The following is a 23388-nucleotide window of genomic DNA, read 5'->3' on the forward strand; positions in this document are numbered from 1 at the left end:
AATAACCAAGAGGGGAGGTGGGTTTTTTGGAGCGGGGGTGGGGGGGATGTTTAAAGTCACACAAGCAAATAGGAAATCTTCCTCCTTACCCAGAATGTTTTCAGAGTCGGCTTTGCCATTTTTGCATCCTCCTCTCCCCTTTTGTTCCCAGCCAATTCTGACTGATAAAGGACATTCTTTAAAAACATCTGGTATTCATTTCCAAAATACTATATACTGTAGTTTCTATTTTGTTTGTGGCAAATGGCTTGCTTGATGTTGTTAGTCCCTGCACTCTCCTAAATAGCTGGATCTCTCTCTCTCTCTCTCTCTCTCTCTCTCTCTCTCTCTCTCTCTCTCTTTCCAGCTTTTTTTTTTAATGGATTTCAATTTTTTTTTGAGCACCTCTATTTGTGTTTAAGAGGAGAGCCTCTTTCTCCAAGATTAACATTTCTTATGATTGTTCTTGACAGAGGATTTACTTTCAGAGGCCCTGGGAAGGATAACCAAAAAAGTGCATGGAACAAGACAATTTTGGCAGCCTGTATGAATTTTCAGAGGTTTTTAAGTCTTGGGTTTTTTTATTTTTATGAGCAGCTTCCTGAATGTGCCTGGAGAATGACAGGCATCTCTTAGGCTGGCTGACCCCACCTTTGGCTGCAGCCAAGCCATTGGCTGCTTTTTAGAATAAATTGAGGACAATGCCGGCCACTGGCTGCCAATTCTAAACATCAGAGATATGTATTCACTTAGCACTAACTTTTGGGAGGGGCCAAGGAGAGAGTGCAATTTCGTAAATTAGGCTTGTGGGGTTTAGAGACAGCCAGAGATCCTCACTTTGTACAGTAGTGCTCTCTCGTCTGGACGGCCACTGCTGCCTTCCTACACTGACCAGAGAACGGGGCTTTGCTACAGAGGTAAGGGCTTTAAATATGCTCTCAGTTGAAAGGAAGACTTGCCATTGTTCCTTTTTTGCAATTCCACCCTGGATTCTTTTCAGTGGAGTTTTTGATGTGGCATCCAGGGGAATCAGCAAGGATGGAGGTTTTGTTGAATTAATCCTGTCACTTTTGGTTAACATTCTGTCTCACCTTAATGAGAAGGTGAATGAGCGACAAAACTCTCATACGGACATGCATGCATGAGACATATTTTTTTCTCACGCACAGGGCACTCTTTCTCTTCTGCGTGGGGAGAGGGGTGGTTGCATGTGATTCAACCTATGGGTCCTTTAATTGCACATCTGGCATTGCAGTTCAATCTTCCTCTTTTTCCCCTGTGAAAAATGTACCTGCTGCTCAGCCTTGACACGAAAGGTGTGCAATTGAGCTCTGTGCTTCTCCCTTTTGGTTATTTTTTTTTTTAAAGCAGGAGAATAGGAGGTGGGGGAATACCAAAGTCAGATTCCAAAAAGCTACCTAGCAACAAACTCAGATCAGGCAAATTGTGATTAAGATGAAGCCTTTGATATCTTGTTGAAATAAATATCTTGTCCAGATTGTCTTTCATTAGAAAGGGAGATGGTGGCGTTGAGTGAGTGGGAGTTTTGTTGACAATAGACTTGATCTGTTTTTAATTTCTACCCTTGCTCCCCAACAGCCAAAATGTTTCTAATGAAGGACACTTTTTGATTCATACAAGAAACTGTCCATGGGTGAATCTTTTGGACAGTCATGTTTGTATGTGGGTGAGGCAGGGTTTCATTCCAGAAAGAGAGAAGAAAGAGAAAGAAAGAAAGAAAGAAAGGAGAAAGGAGAAAGTAGTTTGTTTTAAAAAATTGGAGCATTTTTGCCATGCTCAGAGAATTTAAGAGAGCACAGAGCATTGAGTTTGTGGAGGCTGATCATGATGAGGATAAAAAACGGGAAAACAATAGAAGGACAATTTAAACGAGAGCGGAAGGGTATTGCTTTTCCTCGTTCAATCACAGCACAAGGAATGTTTTCTCAGAAAGTATTTGATGGATAGCAAAATAGTTTTTTCAAAACTCTCCTGCTTCTTTTTTTGTCATAATACAGAAAAAACAAAATCTACCAGGAATTTCTACACCAATCCTTTTGCAATTTGAGAGATAAAGTTGGACTATACCAAGTTCTTTCTCTGTAGGCTTTATTAAAATCGAACTTTTAAGTATTTTAGGTGCATAAAGCACCTTAAAAAATAGATTGAGAGATGTGTTGGTATACATTGGTATTATTCAGGAGTAATCATTATGGAAGAAATTCCCTATCAAGCATGCGATCTCATAGGTACGACATGGAAAGACTATCAAATCAAAGGTCAGGCAAGAAATTCTCTTTTCCATGACGTCTCATTTAATTTGATGAAAGAGAAATTATTCCAAAGAAAACAATTGTCAAGGATAGAATGTGGTGTCCTTCATGTATCTAGTTGTGAGGTGGCCAAAGGGCGGATGCTTTGAAGTTACAACAATTTTTTATTATCCTCAATTCTACCAGCTTTCCATTGGTCCACCTGCAAGGGCATCCTGCTTTAAGGGATGGTTTTGAAAAGGGAAAGCACCATCATTATTGAGCTAGAAAAGAGATGACAGGTATGTATAGGTGGTCCTTGACTTAAAACAGTTCGTTTAGCCCGTTCAAAGTTACAGTGGCATTGAAAAAAGTGACTTATGACCATATACTGCAAGCTACTTCTGCTGAAGCCAGCTGCTTGCAGTTTGACAGTTCAAATCTCACCAGGCTCAAGGTTGATTCATCCTTCCAAGGTGGGTAAAATGAGGACCCAGATTGTTGAGGGCAATAGGCTGACTCTGTAAAACCGCTTAGAGAGGTCTGTGAAGCACTGTAAAGCAGTATATAAGTCCAAATGCTATTGCTATAGTGCTATTGCTATTTTTCACACTTATGACTGTTGCAGCACCCCCAGGGTCACATGATCAAAATTCAGAAGTGTGGCAACTGATGGTTTCAGGATCATGTGATCACTTTTGGAGATCTTCTAGCAAGCAAAGTCAATGGGGAAGCCAGATTCACTTAACAACCTTGTAACTAATAGCTTCAGTGGTTCACTGAACAACTGTGGCAAGAAAGGTTGCAAAATGGGGAAAAATTCACCTCTCAAATGTTTCACTTAGCAACAGAAATTTTGGACTCAAATGTGGTCATAAATCGAGGACTACCTGCACACAATTGTGATCTTATAATATATGATAACACTAGCTCTGTACCCGTGCTTCGCTATGAAACGATGTGATCGGACTTAGTTTTTTGGGAGGAAAATAAGGGGGAAATTGGGCCTCTGTCTACCAGCATCCATCGGTATTCATCTGGCTAGCGTCCTGTCAATGTGTGAGAGAGTTGAGGGCTGTTTGGAAACTGAAACATGGAAACTGAAACCGTATTTGCTATGTGAGCAAAAAGGAGACAGCAAGGAGCCTGGGCGTTGCTTAGCTCAACTGTTCTGTACTAAAGCTGCTCGGTGCTGTGAAAATAAAACTGAAACACCTTTCTTCTGCTTGTGTTTTGCATTTGGAACAGATTTCTTTTCAGGTGGGGAGGGGCAGTAGAACTCAATAGCAACAGAGCGAAATAATAATATATGAAATACTAATGTTCTGATGGTCATTGTGAAAAACCCTTTCTTAGTGAGCACCTAGAAGCCAAGAGGAACATACGTGCCAAATTTCAAGTTGGTAGGCTTTATGGTTCTGGAGATTTTGTGATGATGCGTGAGTGGTATTACACACACACACACACACACACACACACACACATATATGTGAAGAAGCATTGATCCTTATGACTTTAGGCAGCTGTGATGGAGATAGTCCCACTGCCTGAGAATTGGAAAGATAAAATAATTGTAATGTGGGAGATCATGAATTGGCTAGTAGCACCTGGTCTGAAGAGGAAAAAGCTCAGAACTGTGAGGTATAACCATTGTCTCCTCCTGGAATTGCATCTTGGAATGGTTAGAAATGACCTCAGATTCTGGCCTCATCCACCCATGCTGGCAAAGGGTTCATCCTGGTTAGGAAAGGCTATAAAAAGTTTGCTGTTTAAGCTAGTGAGCAAAATGGTTTTCCCAATTTGATTGTGCTTTTTCTCAGCATCTCTTGGCTTGAACTCTCTGACTCAGTTCTTGGTTTATTGCCAACAGCTGCCTATAACTCAGCTTTGAAATTGAGTGACTTTAGACTTTTGGTTTGGAGAAAAGGGTTAACTCTTTCGTACCCGCCAGTGCAACCCTGTTCTGAATTATATTCCTAACCTTGCCCTTCTGCAGTTGCTATTTTCAGCAAAACAAGTTTGTTTGGGCCCTGTCTAGTTGCATTGTTCAGGATAAAGCCCTTATTTTTGAAAGCAGACGTGGAGTTCTTTGCATAGTTTGGAAGATGGCTTCTTGGATGCTTTGGGATAGGACAGAAAAAACGGTGTCATAGTATCCTGTAACATATCAAGAAGTGATTCTATTTTCCCTTCTCTGCTTCCTGTTAGTGGGGTAGAGTAAAACATAACCTGGGTTCATTGCTCTTTTAAAGAAGAACAGCCAACCTACCTTGAAACAGAGTTATATCTGTTTCTTTTGCATTGCAGTTTAAGTCTATGTGTCTATGGAGATTCTCAGGCATCCAGGTTAGGGTCATGAGCTGAAGAAGTTTCTTGGATGAGAAGCCATATGTCTTCAAAGAAAAACCAGAAAGTCCAGTTGCCTCTGACAAGACCACATTTAGCCAAAAGATATAAGAATATAAGGTAGAAGGTCTATTTTATTAATGATGCAGTAGCATCTTTTGCCTGGCATTGTCGCAGTCTTACTTTCTTATCCTTTTCTGAGCCTACCGTCTGTTCTCCCATTACAGTGGGAGAATTGCAATTCTTTTGTTGAGGCGGCTACAGAGATATTCAATTCTCTTTTGCTGTTTTCTACAACCACTTTTCCTCTCCAAGGCAACTTTAAGCAAATACCAAGCTTTCTTGTAATATGACTTCTGCTGCCCAACTATCTTTCTTCCCCCTCGCCCACTTCTCTTTTACCAGATTCTGCTTTCCGTGTGGTTCCGCAGAAGTCTTCCTTTAATGCTTCCCTCTTTATCTTTTCCTTATCCATGGGTAGCCCATTTCCAACTGGCAACTGGGAGCATGCATATCTCTTGGCTGCCAGTGATGTTTATGAACGTGCAAGCTTTTCTGCTTTGGGTTATAATTAGTTACTATCATGGTCTGCTGATAAGCCCAGCGATCTCACCATTCCAAGCACTGATCTTCAATTATGTATGTAGGCTGCCTGCCTGGAAGCCCTTTGTCCATGAATGGAAGAAGTTCAGACATTTGAAAATGAATGGAGTGGATAAATGAGTTTATTAATGCCCTTTAATCACTACAGGGAAGAGGTGCACCAGCAAATAGTCATTAATGTAGAAATGAATACAGTTAGCTAGAGATGGAATGGAAAAGATAAGACAGAACTTGTAATGCTTCTTTCAGATTCCATCTGCCGGTTTTTTTTTTTTAAAAAAACATGACTATTTATCCCAGTTGACTGTACTTTCAAAACTTCAGCTACATGCAAAAGTATGCTATTCAAAATATACTCTTAGTCCTTCTGTCTTTCTCCTTCTGTCCTGACCCCTTTCTAGAGAGGCACACTTGGGAGCTTTTTAACAAACTGCATCACTGATTGGTTTGGTGGCTGCAGTACCTCAGATAGAAAGTCCACGTAGACAGTGGTAAGGACAGCCGAGAAGATTCCAGGAAGCTCACTTCCCATCATTCAGGATGCTGCTTATAAGTGTTATGTGCCTAGAAGTCTAAGTATTACTGGAGACCCCACACACCCACTTTATGGTCTCTTCCTGTTGCTCCCATCTGGGAGGATGTTTCAGAGTATTTCTAGCAGGACTACCAGATTCTGCAACAGCTTTATTCCTTAGACCATCTGTCTGGCAAACTTGCAAGATTCGTTTTTCTCGCCATGTACATATATACATCCGAATATATAATATATGTGGGTATATGCATAATTTTGTATTTATTTATTTATTTGTTTGTTTATTTAGTCATGTTTATGTAGTGTATATTGGAGGTAACGACCCTTTGAGAGCTGTTGTTGTGGTTAGCCGGCAGCAGGTGCAGATGGCTGAGGACAGCGTGGACTCAGATGAGGGGCCAGGACCATTAGGGAGTGGACTGCTGCCTTCACAGATTGTGGGGGCTGGCAGCAGCGATGAGGAGGTTCCTGAGGAACCCGTGCCAAGTGCGCGTGTGCACAGATTGTTCATAGGAAAGAGCAGCTACAATAGCACGGGTGACTTGGGAGTAAGGCTGCAAGGTAATGGCCCCTCCTTCAAGAAGATAAAAGCCAGCTGTGAAAGGAACGTACTTTGCAGAAGGCAAAGACGTTTTGAAACTCCGGCCTCGTGGACATTCCAGTATCCTGAGTTTGTATTTGAAGATTATTGTATTACAAATTATTTCTTGTCTGTTATTTTTTAGCAAGTCTCTCACAGTTTGGCAAAGCTTGTGCTTATCACTGTTAATTATTTTGTAAAAGCATTACAAGGTTTCTGTTTCCTTTGGATTGTGTTTGATTTGTTGGAAAAGGATGTGCGTCAGAACAGCTGTATGCAACAAAATTTCATTTTAATGTATGTCAATTAGTGTACATACAAAGTGATCATAAACAGTACACTTATTCTAAATCAAAATATACTCTAAATCCAACTCATTAGTATCAGGTTATTAGGCAGCTGCCAGAAACCTCAAAACCAAAATCTAAATATAGACTCACAAGTGCTTCAATTCTAGAACTGTAGAATTCAGTTCTACAAATGAGTGTGCAGCTGAGGATATGTATTATGCCTTTTCACCTGGAAGCTGGTTCACTTGATCCTTGGAGCCAGTGATCTGATTCTAATTCAAGTCTCATCACTGTGGAATATTCAGTGCATGATCACCCCAGCTCTACTTTATTAATATTAGCTGAAGCATCCTTGCGAATTTCTATAGAAATCCAGCTACCGGTACCTCTTAGCATGCAGCCTAGCATCGAGGAATCCAGTAGACATCCCTGATTTCTAAACTTTATGAAGGTACCTACATTCTTTAAATAAACATTTGGAGGGAAAAGCACACTTAAATATTTATTGAAACACACACCTCACATCTTTATATGTCATAGAGTACTTTTTAAATTTGCAGATTCATTTTGAGACAGAGTGAAAAGAGTAGACACATCTATTTACCCCTAATTTTGTTGGTGGATAAAGAAAAAGGAGATAAGAAAGTGGGCTATTATGAAACCCAAGTAAGATGTTACATGGGCAGGTTCTACAGTATATTGGAACTCTTTATGTCTGAGGCTGGTGATTTTCCAAAAATCTAACTGCTGCTCCATAGACATGTGCTGGTACAACACTGTGTTTGTCACATGAATAGAAATTACAGATATTTCAGACATGGGAGAAATAGATGAAAGAAAGGTAAGTCATGCATTCTAGGAGTAAACCAACTTGCATGTTGATGGGTTGTAACACCCCTGTAGTTCCAGTCAAAAGCTCAGATAGGATGGAATGTGAAGCATTTCCTGATCGTCATCACACTTGTATGCTTTATGACGCTTCTGTAAAAAACAGAAATTGAAGGCAATTTGATGACTTAAAGCAGTGTTTCTTAATTTTGGTTACTTGAAGATGGGTGGACTTCAATTCAACAAGCTAGCTGGGGAATTCTGGGAGTTGAAGTCCATACATCTTCAAGCAGCCAAGGTCGAAAAACACTGACTTAAAGTAACCAAGAAAAATGTACCACATGTAACACACCCAAAACTTTGGCAAAAACTTTAATTTAGAAAGATGGATGAGTCTTTGGAGAAGAAATTTGCTGAATATTTGCAGTGAACCTACCGATGAGTCTAATATTTATGATCTCAGCAGTTGGAACTAGGAAAGCAGTGGGAAAGTACCCTACTTGGAAAAGATTTTGCTCAGTGGAAACTTTCAGTACATATTTCTCTGCTTGGCTCATGCAAATAATAAATAAAGAGAGAGTCCTTGGAGAGATGCGACAGAATTAAAAACAATAAGTGACTTGGCCATTCACACGTTCACTTGTTGTATGTCCTTAAATACTGAGAACAAGTCCTATTGGGCAATGTAATCCTTAACTGCCCACCAAATGTGTTGAGAATTATTTTGCAAAAGTCAAAAAGAGAAGCAATATTTTATGAGGCCAGCCTCGTAATCTACAGAAAAGTATAAAAAGCCATAAAATGCATGTCTACACAGGAGATCCTTAGAACAAGGTAGACTGGCTTAAGAAACCAAAGTTATGAATTCTAGTACTACTTTTGTTATAAGGTTACGGTAACAGAGTTTTGCAAGTCTCAATTTGCCTCCCCCACTTTTTATCTTTAAGATAAGCAGGGAGGATCAAACCTGAGGTTCTTTCTCAAATTACATTTATGCTTTGGACCAGAGGTGGTGTTCAGCCGGTTCTGTCCAGTTCTGGAGAACCGGTAGTGGAAATTTTGAGTAGTTCGGAGAACCGGCAAATGCAACCTCTGACTGGCCCCGCCCCCATCTATTCTCTGCTTCCTGAGCCTCAGCTGATTGGCTGGGTCTTCTTTGATTGCCCTGCCCAGGAGAACAGAGCTGAAAAGCAGGTTAGTGAGGTGGGGTGGGAGTGGGATTTTGCAGTAAACTTCCTCCAGGAGTGGGGAGGGTATGGAAATTTTACAGTAACCTATAGAACAGGGGTCTCCAACCTTGGCAACTTTAAGCCTGGAGGACTTCAACTCCCAGAATTCCCCAGCCAGCAAAGCAAAGCTGGCTGGGGAATTCTGGGAGTTGAAGTCCTCCAGGCTTAAAGTTGCCAAGGTTGGAGACCCATACTATAGAATATAGAAATATAGAAAAAGGACTGCAGTTGAGCTCTTGTCTGAATCAGCCAAGATTTGCGTTATATGAAGGCCAAGAACTAAGCCAATGAATCTGGAGGAAAAAAGAAAAAAGTGACAAGCTGTTAGAACTAGGTCATTTGTCATCCAATGCATGTCACCACAGCAGGTACAAACAAATATATCCTCACAATCATACAGGATTGCCCAAGACACATACTTTACTACTTGGCTCAGTGAAAACAGTCAGTTACCAGTGAGATTTTTTTTTTTTAAAAAAATGTGGCTTTATTAAGCAGTAGCTTTGGGAAGGTAAAACTGATCCTTGCCTTATCCCAGATTCCGAACTGACCGGAGAACATGCATTCTCATTTATCGGGATGGTTTTATAATCTGTTCTATAATCTGTATAAGATAAGGAGAGCTAAGAAATCGCAAAGAATGTCAACAAGGCAGCCGAGATGAAAGCAGATATATTATCTTGGCATTCAGAGAGAAAGTGAAAAGAATTATCCCCTCAGTCAAAGACAGAAGATAAAAGAGCTTCTTGAATACTTCAGCAAACTGAAACCGATGAAGGCGTTTTGTGTATGGAAACTGACTTCCCAAAATAAACTGCAAATATTGATCCCGGGCTTGAGACTGACAAAATATAGGATGTCATTGGAAAGCTTCAGTACTGAGCCACAATGACAAGGCCAAGCATGTCTGCATTAGTCCAAATCCGGAGTAAACTGAGTATACCAACCGGAGAGTGTTGGATTAGAGCAAGGGTCTCAAACTCAAAGCCTGCGGGCCGCATCCATGGGGTGCTTAGATCTGGCTCACAGGGCCAGCCTGGAAACAGCAAAGGACCGGCCCGCGGTGCCTCTGCCAGTGAAAATGGAACTGGGGGAGTGGGGGGCATGTACATTTGCTTATCTCTGTAATGTATTTCATGTAAATGCTGAGTCTAATAAGTGTTGTGGTCTGCCGGTGGCCTGCAGAGCTGGCAGCAGAGTCGGACAGTGGGGAGGAACATGGGCCAGTCCTGGAGTCTGGGGAGGGCTCAGACGAGGGATCTGTGTCCGACACAGAGACGGGCCAGGGCTATCTGAGAGTTATGGGCTGACTCCGGAGCCTCCAGAATCTGACATCAGTGGGGCAGAGGAACAGAGGGAGTCTGTTCCCAGTGCACGCTTGCACAGAACTGCCAGAAGGCAAGAACAGTTAAGGCAAAAGGGGAGACTTGGGAGTAAGGCTCGGAGATAATTAGCCTCTTCCATAAGACATAAATGAGGAGCAAAGGGACATGAGTCTTTGCAGGAGGCAACTTTGTTCATTCTGGTCAGTTTAAAATCTGAAGCTATGTGTTGACTTTGTGCTCCATTTGGCCTTGTACAGCTAACTGGAAATTTAGTTGTTGGCAGCATTTCAAGGGAGATAAAGGTGGGTGCTTATCAGCCTTATCCCGAAAACTGTGGCAGTCTTCTGTTGGACTATTCATAAACTGCTTGGGACTCATTACGGGCTGTGAATGCATATAATTCACAGCCGTTGAAATATTTAAAAAGGGGTTTGGGGAACAGCCTGTGATTGTTACTGTCTCAGGAAGCCTTGGTCAGAACAATGAGACCAAGATGGGTGTCCTGCCCATTTCTTGGTCCCAATGAAGCTCATCTATCACCCACCAAAGTAATCAATTCTATATGGCAAGAAAATGTAGATCTAACCTTGCCAGCAAGATCAATCAACCACCTATGGCAATCAACATAATGACAGAGACCCCAGCCAGGTTACCCGCATATTCAATGTATAACCTTATATTTCACTCTTCAACTTCCTGTTCTATGCTGCTGGGCTTCTGACTTAATTTAGTTTTGCCATGGTGTTGATCACATTTCTTTTACCTGCCCCCTGGAAATTATCTTTTTTTCAAATAAACTTTTTTTTCCAAGTTATGCTTCCTTTATTTCTTTGGTGCCTTTTGTTTCCCAAGGGCGCAGGTTCAAAGGACAAATTGTGATTTGGAGCATGTGTGGTTCTGCGTGCAAGAACCAGTCAGGAACACTTCAAACCAAATGTGCCTTTTCCCAGTTTCATACTTCAGCTGCAGAAAACATCCCAGCAAATCTAGGAAAATCAGCTAAATTATTACTGTAATATTGAATATGAGAAAGGAGAAATGATTCATGATATGGGCTCCATTTATTCCAGGTTTTAAATTTTAACTACTGTAATTGTATTTAATATGCACATTCAATCTCATCATATTTAATGTTTGGTGTTTGCATTAAAACACTATGGCCGGCGGAGGGATTCAGATAATTTAACAACCAGTTTGCCCAGGGTCAGGTTGGCAGTCGTGGGAGGTGTGGCCCATCACCATCCTCCACCATCCTCCAGCAGGATGAGCCTCCTGCAATGGCCAGCCTGATACCGGGAGAACTGGTTGTTAAATTACCTCCCTTGCTATCAAAGTGGATCCTGGACACTACACTGCAATGGAGAAACAGGCAATGGAGTGGCTGGTGTGAGAGAAAGAGGAGGAGCAGGGAGAAGAAAGAGTGAAAGCACGCCAGCCACTTGCTCATGCCAGCTTCTCCGTTGCCTGTTTCTCCATTGCAGCACAGCGCCCAGGAGCCATTTTGATAGCAGGGGTGGGTAATTTAACAACCAGTTCGCATGAAGCAGTGTGAACCGGCTGAATCCCACCACTGACTATGGCTCTACCTATTTTATAGAGAGCAGATCTTGATCCCAACTAGTTGTGTCCACCTAAGTGGGACCTTTATAAGAACTTTCTTTCTAGAAGGGCAATTCAACAACTGACTTCTCCATAGGTTTCCTTGGAAAGCTTCTGAGAAATAACAGCCATGGACAATTAGGCAGAACCAAAGGCAGGTGGCTGCACTCAAGGCTGTGCAATTCTATAATAAGGGGTGCAGAAAGTATTATTTTCCAGGAGTTGTAAAACTTCTGCCTCCTGAGGATGCAATTTATGTACCAGATGTGATGTTGCTGCAGTGCAGGTGTGATCAGTGTAAAAGGAAGGGCCATTCTGGAAGCAAACAGATGGTATCTTGATGTAATCAGTGTGAATTATGGCGACTTATATACCTGGGTGCAATATAAAACTAACACGCATCGCTTATTCCAGCCATTTCCTCATGTGCATGAAAGCGAACCAGCACTCATTAGCTTCCAGGAAAGCATATGGTCATAATGTACCAATAATAAAAACATATGGGAGCTTTGTTAGGGATAGGCGTCCTATCGGGAAATTCAGAATTCCATCAAAATGAAGTCACAGATTGTTGCAAAGTGAACAAGTGATGCGCTTTTCTCCTTTGTTCTTTTCCTTAAAAATTAAAGGGGATGGCATCCGTGTATGGCAGTTCTCGCTTTTCACTTTGGGCCCATCTCTGGCTGTCAGGCTCTTTGACAGAGTCAGCAAAACAACTGTCAGGGTGACTCTCAATGGTGCTGAGTTGAAGTTTTTGAAGCTGCTTCAAAGTGTTGCCAAGTTGGCGTGAAAAATCCTTGGAAAGCAACAGAGCATTATGGACACCTGAAGCAACAGTCTTCCTTCTTTCTTTTTCATCTCCTGAATGTGATCTTCTGTTTGAAAGTGATGGATCCCTGTACATCTCAATTTTCAGATTCCCAAGGTGTCGATTTGTACTTGTATATAGCAATGACAATGGCACTTAAATTGATATACTGCCCCACAGTGCTTTATAGCACTCTCTGGGCAGTTTACAATGTCAGGATATCGCCCCCAACAATCTGAGTCCTCATTTTACCAACTTTGGAAAAATGGAAAGCTGAGTCAACCTTGAGCCCGTCAGGATCGAATTCCAGGCTGTGGGCAGAGTTTGCCTGCAATACTGCACTCTAACCACTGCGCCAACAGGGCTCTGAATTTTCTCTGTGTTAAACTTCATTTCTTATGTTCCATGTACCCAATGTACTCCTGTCTTTAATTTCCTTGTTCTGCGTGGCGGCACCAGCAATTTATGTCTCTCAAAGGCTTTAAGCTACTCATATAAGTAACACTCTCAAAGATCATTAGGTCTTCCTCAGTTGCACGTTGAATGCCAGTCAACCCGCAACCCCCCATCAACTGGCAGCATATAGTCCATTGTTTTGGATTTGCTATTCACATGGTTTTCTTGGTAACAGCACAGGAGTTGTTCACCGCTGCTTTCTTCCACACAGTCTGAATTAATCCAGACTTTGCCATTATCACTGCAGTGATCAACTACCTCCAGCCTCTTCCTTATTACTGCTGTCCCATATAGGTATCTGCTTGCTTTAGCTGAGCAGCTAGGAAGACCTTCACGCCTTAGGTGGTGTCTCTGCACTTCCAATGTTCTTTGCTCATCCAGAGGTGGCATTCTACCTGGTCAGACTGATTCTATAGAACCGGTTGTTATCATTCTGCCCAGTTTGGAGAACTGGCAAATTGCGCCACTGGCTTGCCCCGCCCACTCCCACCTTACCTGGCAAATTTGCCTGCTAAGTTGCTATTTTTCCTTCCCCCCTCCCTGCTGATCATCAGCTGTTCTGCTGCGCCAGGAGATTTAGATTAGCTGGAAAGCAGGAAATTGTTGGATTTCTTGCTTTTTAGCTACTCTAAAAGCAGAGCTGAATTGAAGCTTCTATTTTTCAGTGCGGACCAGAGGTGGCATTCAGCAGGTTCTGACCAGTTCTGGAGAACCAGTAGCAGAAATTCTGAGTAGTTCGGAGAACTGGCAAATGCCACCTCTGACTGGCCCCACCCCCATCTATTCTCTGCCTCCCGAGTCCCAGCTGATTGGCTGGGTCTTCTTTTGTTGCCTTGTACAGGAGAATGGAGCTGGAAAGCAGGTTAGTGGAGTGAGAAGGGAATGGGGATTTTTACAGTATCCTTCCCCTGCCATACCCACCAAGCCATGCCATGACACGCCCAGCAAGCCATGCCCACAGACCTGGTAGTAAAAGTTTTTTGAATCCCACTGCTGGTGCAGACTCAGGTAGCAGACTGCAGAATTATAGATCTCTACATGGATCTGTGATTCTGTGAGCAACTCAGCGTGCCTGCCTGCTTTTGGGTACAAGCCACGCCCAGCCAGTCACACGACCACCAAGCCACACCCACAAATTAGGCCATGCCCACATAACCGGTTGTTAAGAAGTTTGAATCCCACCCCTGTGCTCATCCCTCCCAAGAACATCCTCCCCCCCCACCATGATGAGCTAGCATATCAGGACATGTGTTTGTGTGTGTGTGCGTGTGTGTGCGTGTGTGCACTTAATCCTGTTAAGCCTCCTTAAGCCAAAGGCCTTCCTGATGTCTGTTGAATTCCTGAGTTCTTTGTGGGACCGACCTTGGTCTCGACTTCCTTTCCAGTTGTGCTGTCAGTCTTACTTTCAAGTTTGCTTAGGCGTTTATCCTTCAATCCACAGCTGCCTTTCCCCAGTGGCTCTTACTTCTTGGCTCACCTCAAACTGAGATCCCTGGCCAAGTTTGAAATCCAGACCTTCAGCTGGGAGTTTAAACCAGTGACAGTTTTGGGATGAATTTGGCTGCGTGACGCTTGAGTTCACCGGAAAAGTGTCACTATGCATAGACATCAAGGCTGATGAACCAGGGGCCACAGTCAAGGGTCCTCCCAGGATTAAACAGTGCAAATAATGATGGTGGCAGCAAAGGTTTGATTTCAGTATTTGAGTTGATTCAGGCGTTTGGAAATCTAGAACATATGATTCGGCTCATTGTACTTTGTATTCCTGAAGGGTTGAACTTGTCAATTTTGATTTCTTTCAGATTTCTCTTCTTTTTCTTGAAAGCTATCAGATCTTAAGATTGTTTTTTTTTTGAAGTTCACACCACATTTGTATGTTCAGGTAGTCCTCAGCTTACAAAGATTCATTTAGTGACTGTTCAAAGTTCCAATGGCACTGAGAAAAAATATGATAATTTTTCACACTTATGACCATTGCAGCATCTCCATAGACACATGATTTACATTCGGAGGCTTGACAAGTGTTTCATATTTATGACGGTTGCAGTGCCCTGGGGTCATGGGATCATTTTTTGCCACCTTCTGAAAGCAAAGTCAATGGGGAAGCCAGATTCATTTAACAACCATGTTACTAACTTAATAACTGCAGTGATTCACTTCACAAACCTAGCAAGAAAAGTCATAAAATGGAGCATAAAACTCAGCAAATTTCTCACTTAGCAACATAAATTCTGGGAGCAACTGTAAGTCGATGGACCCCCTGTATTCTATTACCAGAGGTGGGTATTCAGCAAGTTCCGACCCGTTTTAGAGAACCGGTAGGGCAAATATTGAGTAGTTTCGAGAACTGGCAAATATCACCTCTGCCTGGCCCCGCCCCCATGTATTCTCTGCCTCCCGAGTCCCAGCTGATTGGCTGGGTCTTCTTTGGTTGCCCTGCACAGGAGAACAGAGCTGAAAAGCAGGTTAATGGGGTGGGGAGGGAATGGGGATTTTGCAGTATCTTTCCCCTGGAATGGTGTGGGAATTGAGATTTTACAGTATCCTTCCCCTTCCACGCCCACCAAGCCACGCCCACAGAATCGGTAGTAAAAAAAAATTGAATCCCACCACTGTCTATTACACATTGTTTCAAAGATACACACTTTGATTTGCAGATTCCCCTAATGCGTGCAGAAATTTTGCAAAAGAGAGAAAGAGAAAAGTCTAATACAATATCTTTGGTATATTGTTTTCATTAAGACAGAGGGAGAGACTAATGAAGGGCAAAATCCCCTTAACCTGAACCTGATTTTGTTCTTGGCAATGTTTCAAGGCCATAGGACTGTGTGTGTTCACCTTGCATTCCTCTGTCTTCTTTCTGATTAGTCTTGCTTCTACCGTTGCTACAGAATTATTGGGCTCTATTAATTGCAATTAACTCCTAAATGTCATAAAAAGCTAGACCTGGCCAAGGAGTCATTGACTCTGAACAGCTTGAAACCATCTTCTAAAAGCATAGGAAACATAAATTATAAAATAAATATGGGAGCAAAATAGGTAAAAAAGAACAACACACAACATTGTTTAGATATGTATGTTTGTGTATGCATTTTTTGTGCTAAAAAGTATTGAAACAACGTGTAATAGACAGTGGTGAGATTCAATTTTTTGTGCTAAAAATATTCTACATAAAAGTTCATGATAATTTACACTTTCTCATAAGAGTGGATTTTCTTGGGACTCTTAAACATGTCTCTACAAACCCCTCAGTAGGCCAACTATAGTGAGAAGAACTAGTTTAATAGACTGTTTGCCTTCTAAGTGCCTCAGCAGTGGTGATTTATATTTGGAAGGACCCCAAACCTCTTTTGCATTGGAGAAAATATATGATTTTTATCTTGGGTGTTACTGCTTTGTTCCATTCTGCCTGCTTTGCAAACTACATTCCATTTCATAGAAGTGTTGAAATGTAACACCACTAAAAAGTTTTATGCAAGTGCATTTATGAACATTATATGATTTATTGGCACACATAATGCTGGAAAACTGATTAACGCACACATTGCCGAAGGTGAAGGCAATGGGGTGCCTATCTTGGATCCCGCCTGATCCAAGTGCCAACAGAGGGAAGATCACATAACTTTGACAATTATTACAGTCTTTCTTTTTTGTTATTGTAGATGTAGAATGTTAGCACCCACCCCTCCTAGAAGAAAGAAATGTTTTAGGAAATATTAAAAAAAGGCAGAATATTACATTTCCCCTAGAAGAGAAATAGAAATCTTAAGGGAAACAGAAACTAAGAGCTGCAGCTCCCTGCCTTCAGCAGATATTTGGTGCCCATTGAGAAGGACTGGGCCAGCTTATCTACAAAACAAAAGACCTTCAGCTCCAAGGTGATGAGATTAAGGCATGACCCTCCAGGACATAATAGGATTATCAGCAGGGCTCACTGCATTGTAAAATCACCTGGGGACATTGAATCACCCTCCAGGCTTCAACCCAACTTATCTCAGACCAACTCCGAGCATGGAAGTCTGACTACAGCCAGGAGTGAGCTGCTAGGGGTTTGCCCAGGTTCGGGCGGACCCATTGCTAATGTTATGGCTGATTCAGCGAACCGCCAAATCCCACCACTGGCTGGCCCTGCCCACTCACCGCCGCCCCTCCCAGGAGTTTCCACGCAGCCCATTTTGGATACCAGGTAAGTGCAGGGCCTGCACGGAGGCTTGGGGAGGGAAAAATGGGCCTCCTGGAACTTCCAGAAGTCTGAAAATGGGCCTGTTTCCAGCCTCCGGGGGGAGAGGCAGTTTTCGCCTCCCAGAGGCTCAAGGAAAGCCTTCGGAGCCTGGGAAAGACAAAAATGCTTCCCCGCCCACTTTGGTGCAGGAGGCCGACTAGGCCATACCCACCATGGCCACGGCCACCTGGCAACCAGGCAGAGAACCCGTTGCTGAAATTTTTGAAGCCCACCCCTGACAGCAGCCAATAGAATACATGTCTTGCACAGGAACAGGAAGCTCAAGGGCAAAGCCCAAGAGAGGGTATAAATAACCCTCATTCTCTACTCCATGTGGTCAGCTGCCCAGGACCTCAAACCCACATGGTTCTGTCCATCAATAAACCATCTTTCCAATCAGCCTCCATGTTTCCAGTGTCTTTCTCCCCGCTTGGAAATGAACCAACACATTCAGTCCTTTAATGCTTTTCGTTAGCAAGGAGGAACGAACTGCATAGTGAGCTTCAGTAGCCAGCAGGACTTTTGTGCAGCAGCTTGTAATGAAAAAGATAAATCTGTATAAGCAGCTGTACAGAAAACGTTAAGCGCAGACCTTTTAAAGATCCACTCTGGTAGTCAGGAAGTTGACTATGGAAACAGACAAGTGGCCTTTTGAAACAGGATTACAGCAATGTCCAGTCGGAGTTAAATACGGTAAATTGTTCAAGAAAATGGAAGCTTATTCATTTTATCCCAAGCCTTCTCTAAAGCAACAAATGTACCATTTGTTTTCTTCCACTACCAACTCATCATTTCTCTTAATGTCTGAGCATGCTGTTACTTCTGCTTCACCTACCAACTAGAGCCCACTGTAACTACATAGCCGAAAAGGCGTTAAGAGTTGTTAACATAATCTTACATAGCTTTTTCTCTGGTAATATTACACTAATAACTAGAACATACAAAACATTTGCTAGACCAATACTTGAATACAGCTCATCAGTCTGGAACCCACATTACATATCTGATATGAACACAGTTGAGGAAGTCCAGAAATATTTCACAAGAAGAGTTCTCCACTCCTCTACTCATGGCAGAATACCTTATGGCACCAGACTCGAAATTCTAGACCTAGAAAATCTAGAACTACGCCACCTTCAGTCGGATCTAAGTATGGTATATAAAATCATACATTGCAATGTCCTACCTGTCAATGAATACTTCAGCTTCAACCATAACAACACAAGAGCAAACAATAGATACAAACTCAAGGTTAATTGCACCAAACTTGATTGCAGGAAATACGACTTCAGCAACAGAGTGGTCAATGTCTGAAATACTCTACCTGACTCTGTGGTTTCTTCCCCAAACCCCAAAAACTTTAACCTTAGACTGTCTACTATTGACCTCACCCCTTTCCTAAGAGGTCCTTAGGGGGCGTGCATAAGCGCACTGTCCCTGTCCTATTCTTTCTTTTATTTTTTTTTAATTTTTCTTATATGTATCCATGTATTCATAACTATGTTTTTACTTGTACCTATTATCTTGTAAGCAATGGACATAAATAAATAAATAATAAACTACTGGGGGTGGGCAGAGGGGTGGGTGGGGAAACAGGAGGCCCAGAGATTCTCATCTCTTTAGGAATAGATCAAGTTAACACATTTGTTTAAAAATATCTTGTTTATCTTGGAGGATCAAACATTTGAGATGGTTGGATAGCTGCATCTAAAACCCAAACGAAGCCCAGGTGAGAATCTTTGGCATCCCTCTGACTTCTAAGAAATGTACTATCAGTAATGAAGTTAGAGTGAGTAGAGAATTTAGGGAACTTCTGACCTTAAAAAATAGCCCATGGTGTTTTATTTTAAATATTCCTCTGGCAAATGCTGCCAGGAGTAATTTTGCTCACCCAGATGAATTTCTTCATCTCATCTTCCACGCTATCAAATGGGTGCATACCTTTCATAGCTAGTTGGAAAATGTAGGATGATGCATGTAACTGTAACTTTGTTGCTTGTAACCTTACAATTTATATTGACTGTTTCCAGTATGATTTGATTGCTGATTGTACCCTATGACTATTATTAAGTGTTGTACCTTATGATTCTTGATGAATGTATCTTTTCTTTTGATGTACACTGAGACAGTAGTGGGATTCAAAATTGTTTACTACCAGCTCTGTGGGTGAGGGTTGGTGAGTGTGGAATGGGTTAGTGGGCGTGGTTTGGTGGGTGTGGCAGGGGAAGTGTTGTAGATTGAGCAATGAGAGGCTAGACCAGGGCATAAATGCAACAAGACTTTATTTGGGAAATAAAGGACTGAACGTGTCAGCTCTGCCTGGAGCAGGCTTCCAACGAACAGCGGCTGACTGAACCCTGCAGCTGGCTTTTATAGCCGGCTGTCGAGGGAAGCCAGCCAATGAGGGGCAGCAAAAGCCCCCGCAGCATGAACGGACCTGGGTGGGAACTTTGGCAAGTTCCAGGGACATAACACCCCTTCCCCCCAGATGCGAACACGTATAGTCATTTAAATAAGCGGGTGGTCTGTGCTGGCGCCCCGAGCGTCGTAACTCAGGTGAGTTACCAAGTGTCTCAGAGTTCGAAGAAACAGGTAGGGTTGGTGATGGAGTGCGGGCTCGCTCGGGGGTCTGAGCTGGTACCGGTGAAGTGCTTCTGGCCGGCGATACCGCGGCTCCATCAGATGGTTCTGGCGGAGGACCCATCGGGCAGTCCCAGTCTACTGCCGGCTCTCTAGGCTCGGGTGATGGTGGCGAAGAGCCTCTGGAATGGTCTCCGATGAGAGTTTGGTGTGGCACCTGGGGGCTGACCGGTGCCCACGACCCAGCACTGGCGAGGGTACCCTGGCGCTTCCTTAGCTGGTCCAGGTGCCTTCTCCAGATGCGGCCGTCTTCCAGCTGGACTCGGTACAACCTGGGACCGGTGATGGCTACAATCTCCCCTGGAATCCACAGTGGGTCTCCGGCGTAGTTCCTTGCAAAGACATGTTCCTGCAAGACAAAATCTCTGACCCCCGTCATTGAAGCAAGAGGGGTGTCAGGGCAATAGTTAGGGTGGAGCCTATCCAACACAGTTCTTAGGCGTCTACCCATCAGGAGTTCAGCTGGGGATTTGTTGGTGACCATGCATGGGGTTGAGCGTTGGCTTAGTAAGAAACGGGAGAGCCTGTGATGCCAGTCTTCTTTGCTGAATCTGGCCAACGCTTCTTTTGTGGACCTAACGGCTCTCTCTGCCAACCCGTTGCTGGCAGGATGAAAGGGGGCCGTGAAGATGTGTCGGATGCCAAGATTGGTGGCAAAGCGGCTGAATTCTGTTGAGGCAAACTGCCATTATCCGAAACTATAGTGTCTGGTAGCCCGTGTGTCACGAATAGACGGGTCAAGGCCTTGGTAACCGCTTGCGTGGTGGTCGTGGATAGTTGGGCCACATCGATCCATTTAAAGTATGAATCCATGACCACCAGGAAGGTTTTGCCGTGTATTGGACCGGCTAAGTCAATGTGAATTCTTGACCAAGGTGCGTTGGCGCTCTCCCACTTTGTGGGGGTGGTGACTGGAGGGGATGGTCTGGATTCCTGACAAGGTTGGCAAGAGCTTACCCACTTGACGATGTCGTCGTCCAAGCCAGGCCACCAGACGTAACTCCGAGCTAACGCCTTCATCCGGACGATGCCCGGGTGGCCCTCGTGTAGTGCCTCTAAGACTGGCGTGCGAAGTGAGGCCGGGATGACGACTCTGGTGCCCCACAACAGACAGCCCTGCAAGCTAGATAGTTCCTGTTGACGGGTCTTAAAAGGTGTGAACTTGGTTGCGAGGTTAGTGCCCGGCCACCCCCTCCACACCCAGTCCAGTACCTGGGCGATTGTTTTGTCAGTCTTGGATTTGGTGGCAATGTCGAGGGCGGTGACAGGAAGGTCGAGCTCGGTGACATCGAAGATGGCATGGACCGGGGCCGGATCCTCAGCTGGAGCTGGCAGGGGGCAGCGGCTGAGGGCATCTGCGTGGCTTAACGTTTTCCCTGGGCGGTGGATGAGCTTGTACGAGTATGCCGCCAGGAACAAGGTCCATCTCCCTCGTCATCCTGGGAGACAACACTTGGGGGTCTGCTTGTCTCCGGATAGGAGACCCAGGAGAGGTTTGTGGTCCGTGATCAGTTCGAAGTTGTGGCCAAAAAGGAATTCATGAAATTTCTTTACCGCTGCGACTGCGGCTAGAGCCTCCTTATCAATTTGGCTGTAATTACGCTCTGTTGCTGAGAGCGTTCTGGAAAAGAAAGCGATTGGTGCCTCGGAGCCGTTGGGTAGTCTGTGGCTTAAGACAGCTCCAATCCCAAAAGGGGATGCATCAGCTGCTAGTACTAATGGAAGACGTGGGTCAAATTGTATAAGGACTGCGTCTGATGTGAGCAGTGATTTGACTGCGCGAAAGGCGGTGTCTTCCTTGTGTCCCCAGTGCCAAGGTGATTTTTTATCTAAGAGTCTGTGTAAAGGCTCTGCTACTGACGCTTTGTGAGGTAGGAATGACGCATAGAAGTTTAATAATCCCAAAAAGGCTTGTAGCTCGGCTTTAGTGGTTGGCGTGGGTGCCTCATGGATTGCCTTGACTTTGGATTCTAGGGGGTGGATGCCTGAGGCGTCAATTCTATAGCCCAGAAAGTCCACCTGTCTAGTGGCAATGGCACATTTCTCTTTTTTTAACTTGAGGCCATGCTGTCTGAACCTGTCTAACACTGCTCTGACTCTCTGGAAGAGTTGGGGTCTGTCCCTGGCTGAGACCAATATGTCGTCGAAGTAGGGTACTACACCAGGGAGGCCCTGTAGTATTCGCTCCATGAGGGATTGGAAGATGCCAGGGGCAACACTTACGCCAAATTGGAGACACCTGCACTGGAAAGCACCGCTGTGAGTCACAATAGTTTGTAATTCGGCTGTTTGGTTGTCAACAGGGAACTGTTGATACCCTTGTGACATGTCCAACTTGGCAAAAATGGTGCCAGGCTCAAAAGTGTGCAGTAAATGTTGAATGACCGGGACTGGGTAAGCGCTAACTTGTAGAAAGCGGTTAATTGTTTTGTAATCAGAACAAATTCTCAGACTGCCGTCCTTTTTAAGGGGTGTGACAATTGGTGTCTCCCATTTGGCAAAGTCTGTAGGTTCAATGACCCCTTGCTTTAATAATTTGTCCAGTTCCGCGTCCAGTTTGGGCCGAATGGCAAATGGTACCCTACGTGGTTTCAGCCGGACGGGAACTGCTTGGGGGTCAACTGCAAATGAGATGGGGGTACCGTTATAACACCCCAACTCATCGCTGAATACGTCAGAGTAGTCAGTGAATAAGGAGTCAGTGTCAGAAGCTGAGACAGCATGGACTCCTGTTACCCCTAGGCCGAGGTAGGGGAACCAATCAAGCCCCAGGAGACTAGGGAGATTGCCGTTAACTACCACTAGAGGCAGGTGGCCTTTGAAAGCCTTAAAATTAACAAGGAACTTGCCTTTGCCGAGTACTGGAATGTCCTTCCCTTGATAGTCCCTCAAGGTGAGCTGGCACTTCTGGAGTTGGTTTCTGGATAGTCTGGGCTGGATCTTCTTGAGAGTGCTCCAAGAGATGATTGAGAGCGCTGACCCCGTGTCAACCTCCATACGACAAGGTTTACCTTCTAATAAAATGGAGAGTGTGATTTTACTAATAGAATGACAGGTGTGGTTAGCATGGTAGCAAGTGTGAAACTTTAGTACTTGCCTTTGGGGTCCAGAATGGGAAAAGGAAGGAACCCTTTGTGCTGAGTTGTGAGCAGCCTGGCAGACTCTGGCGATGTGGCCTTTTTTGTGGCAATTGTTGCAGGTGGCACCCTTGAATCTGCACGAAGCTCTCGAGTGAGATCCGCCACAGGATAGGCACAGGATGATATGTTTGGGTGCACTGTTACTTTCTTGCCTGGTTCCTACCTGAGGTTGCTTGGCATGGGCGAGACGGTGTATGTCTGTTTGATCGTTGGGATCGTCTTCGTTGACCACCTCTTCCGAGTGGATGGTGGCACAGCTTTGTTTGGGAACGGAACCTTGAATCTCGGTGGCTGACTGGGTAGCCAGTTCCGCAGCCAAGGATTCCTCGACGGCCTGGGAGAGGTTGAGATCCTTCCTGGCGAGCAGTCGCCTTTGGAGGTGAAGGTCCTTGACCCCGCAGACGAGCTGGTCGAGAAGCATGTCATCTAAGTAGTTCTTGAACTCGCAGTGGAGCGCTGCAATCCTCAAGGCGGCCATGTACTGGTTGATGGTTTCCCCTTCAGCTTGCTTCCTCATCCGGAAGGCGAAGCGTCTCGCGATTTGTGAAGGCTTGGGGGA

General features: G+C 44.1%; 1 protein-coding gene across 8 annotated transcripts in view; it reads left to right on the forward strand.

The window, feature by feature from the left end:
- The window catches only part of CALD1 (caldesmon 1), a 261433-nt gene that overhangs the window by 39772 nt on the left and 198273 nt on the right, over positions 1-23388 (forward strand). For 6 of the 8 annotated variants that reach the window (XM_026714525.2, XM_087935120.1, XM_087935122.1 and 3 more), the window contains exon 1: positions 575-896. The exons of 1 other annotated variant lie outside the window; for it this stretch is intronic. The gene's annotated coding sequence lies outside the window, so the exon portion shown is untranslated. Of the gene's footprint in view, positions 1-574; positions 897-23388 lie in introns of those variants that run through there. One more of the 8 variants, XM_087935125.1, reaches the window with a different exon arrangement.

This window comes from Pseudonaja textilis, chromosome 5, assembly GCF_049901715.1.
Source record: "Pseudonaja textilis isolate UNSWEBS1 chromosome 5, rPseTex1.2, whole genome shotgun sequence".
NCBI lineage: Eukaryota > Metazoa > Chordata > Lepidosauria > Squamata > Elapidae > Pseudonaja > Pseudonaja textilis.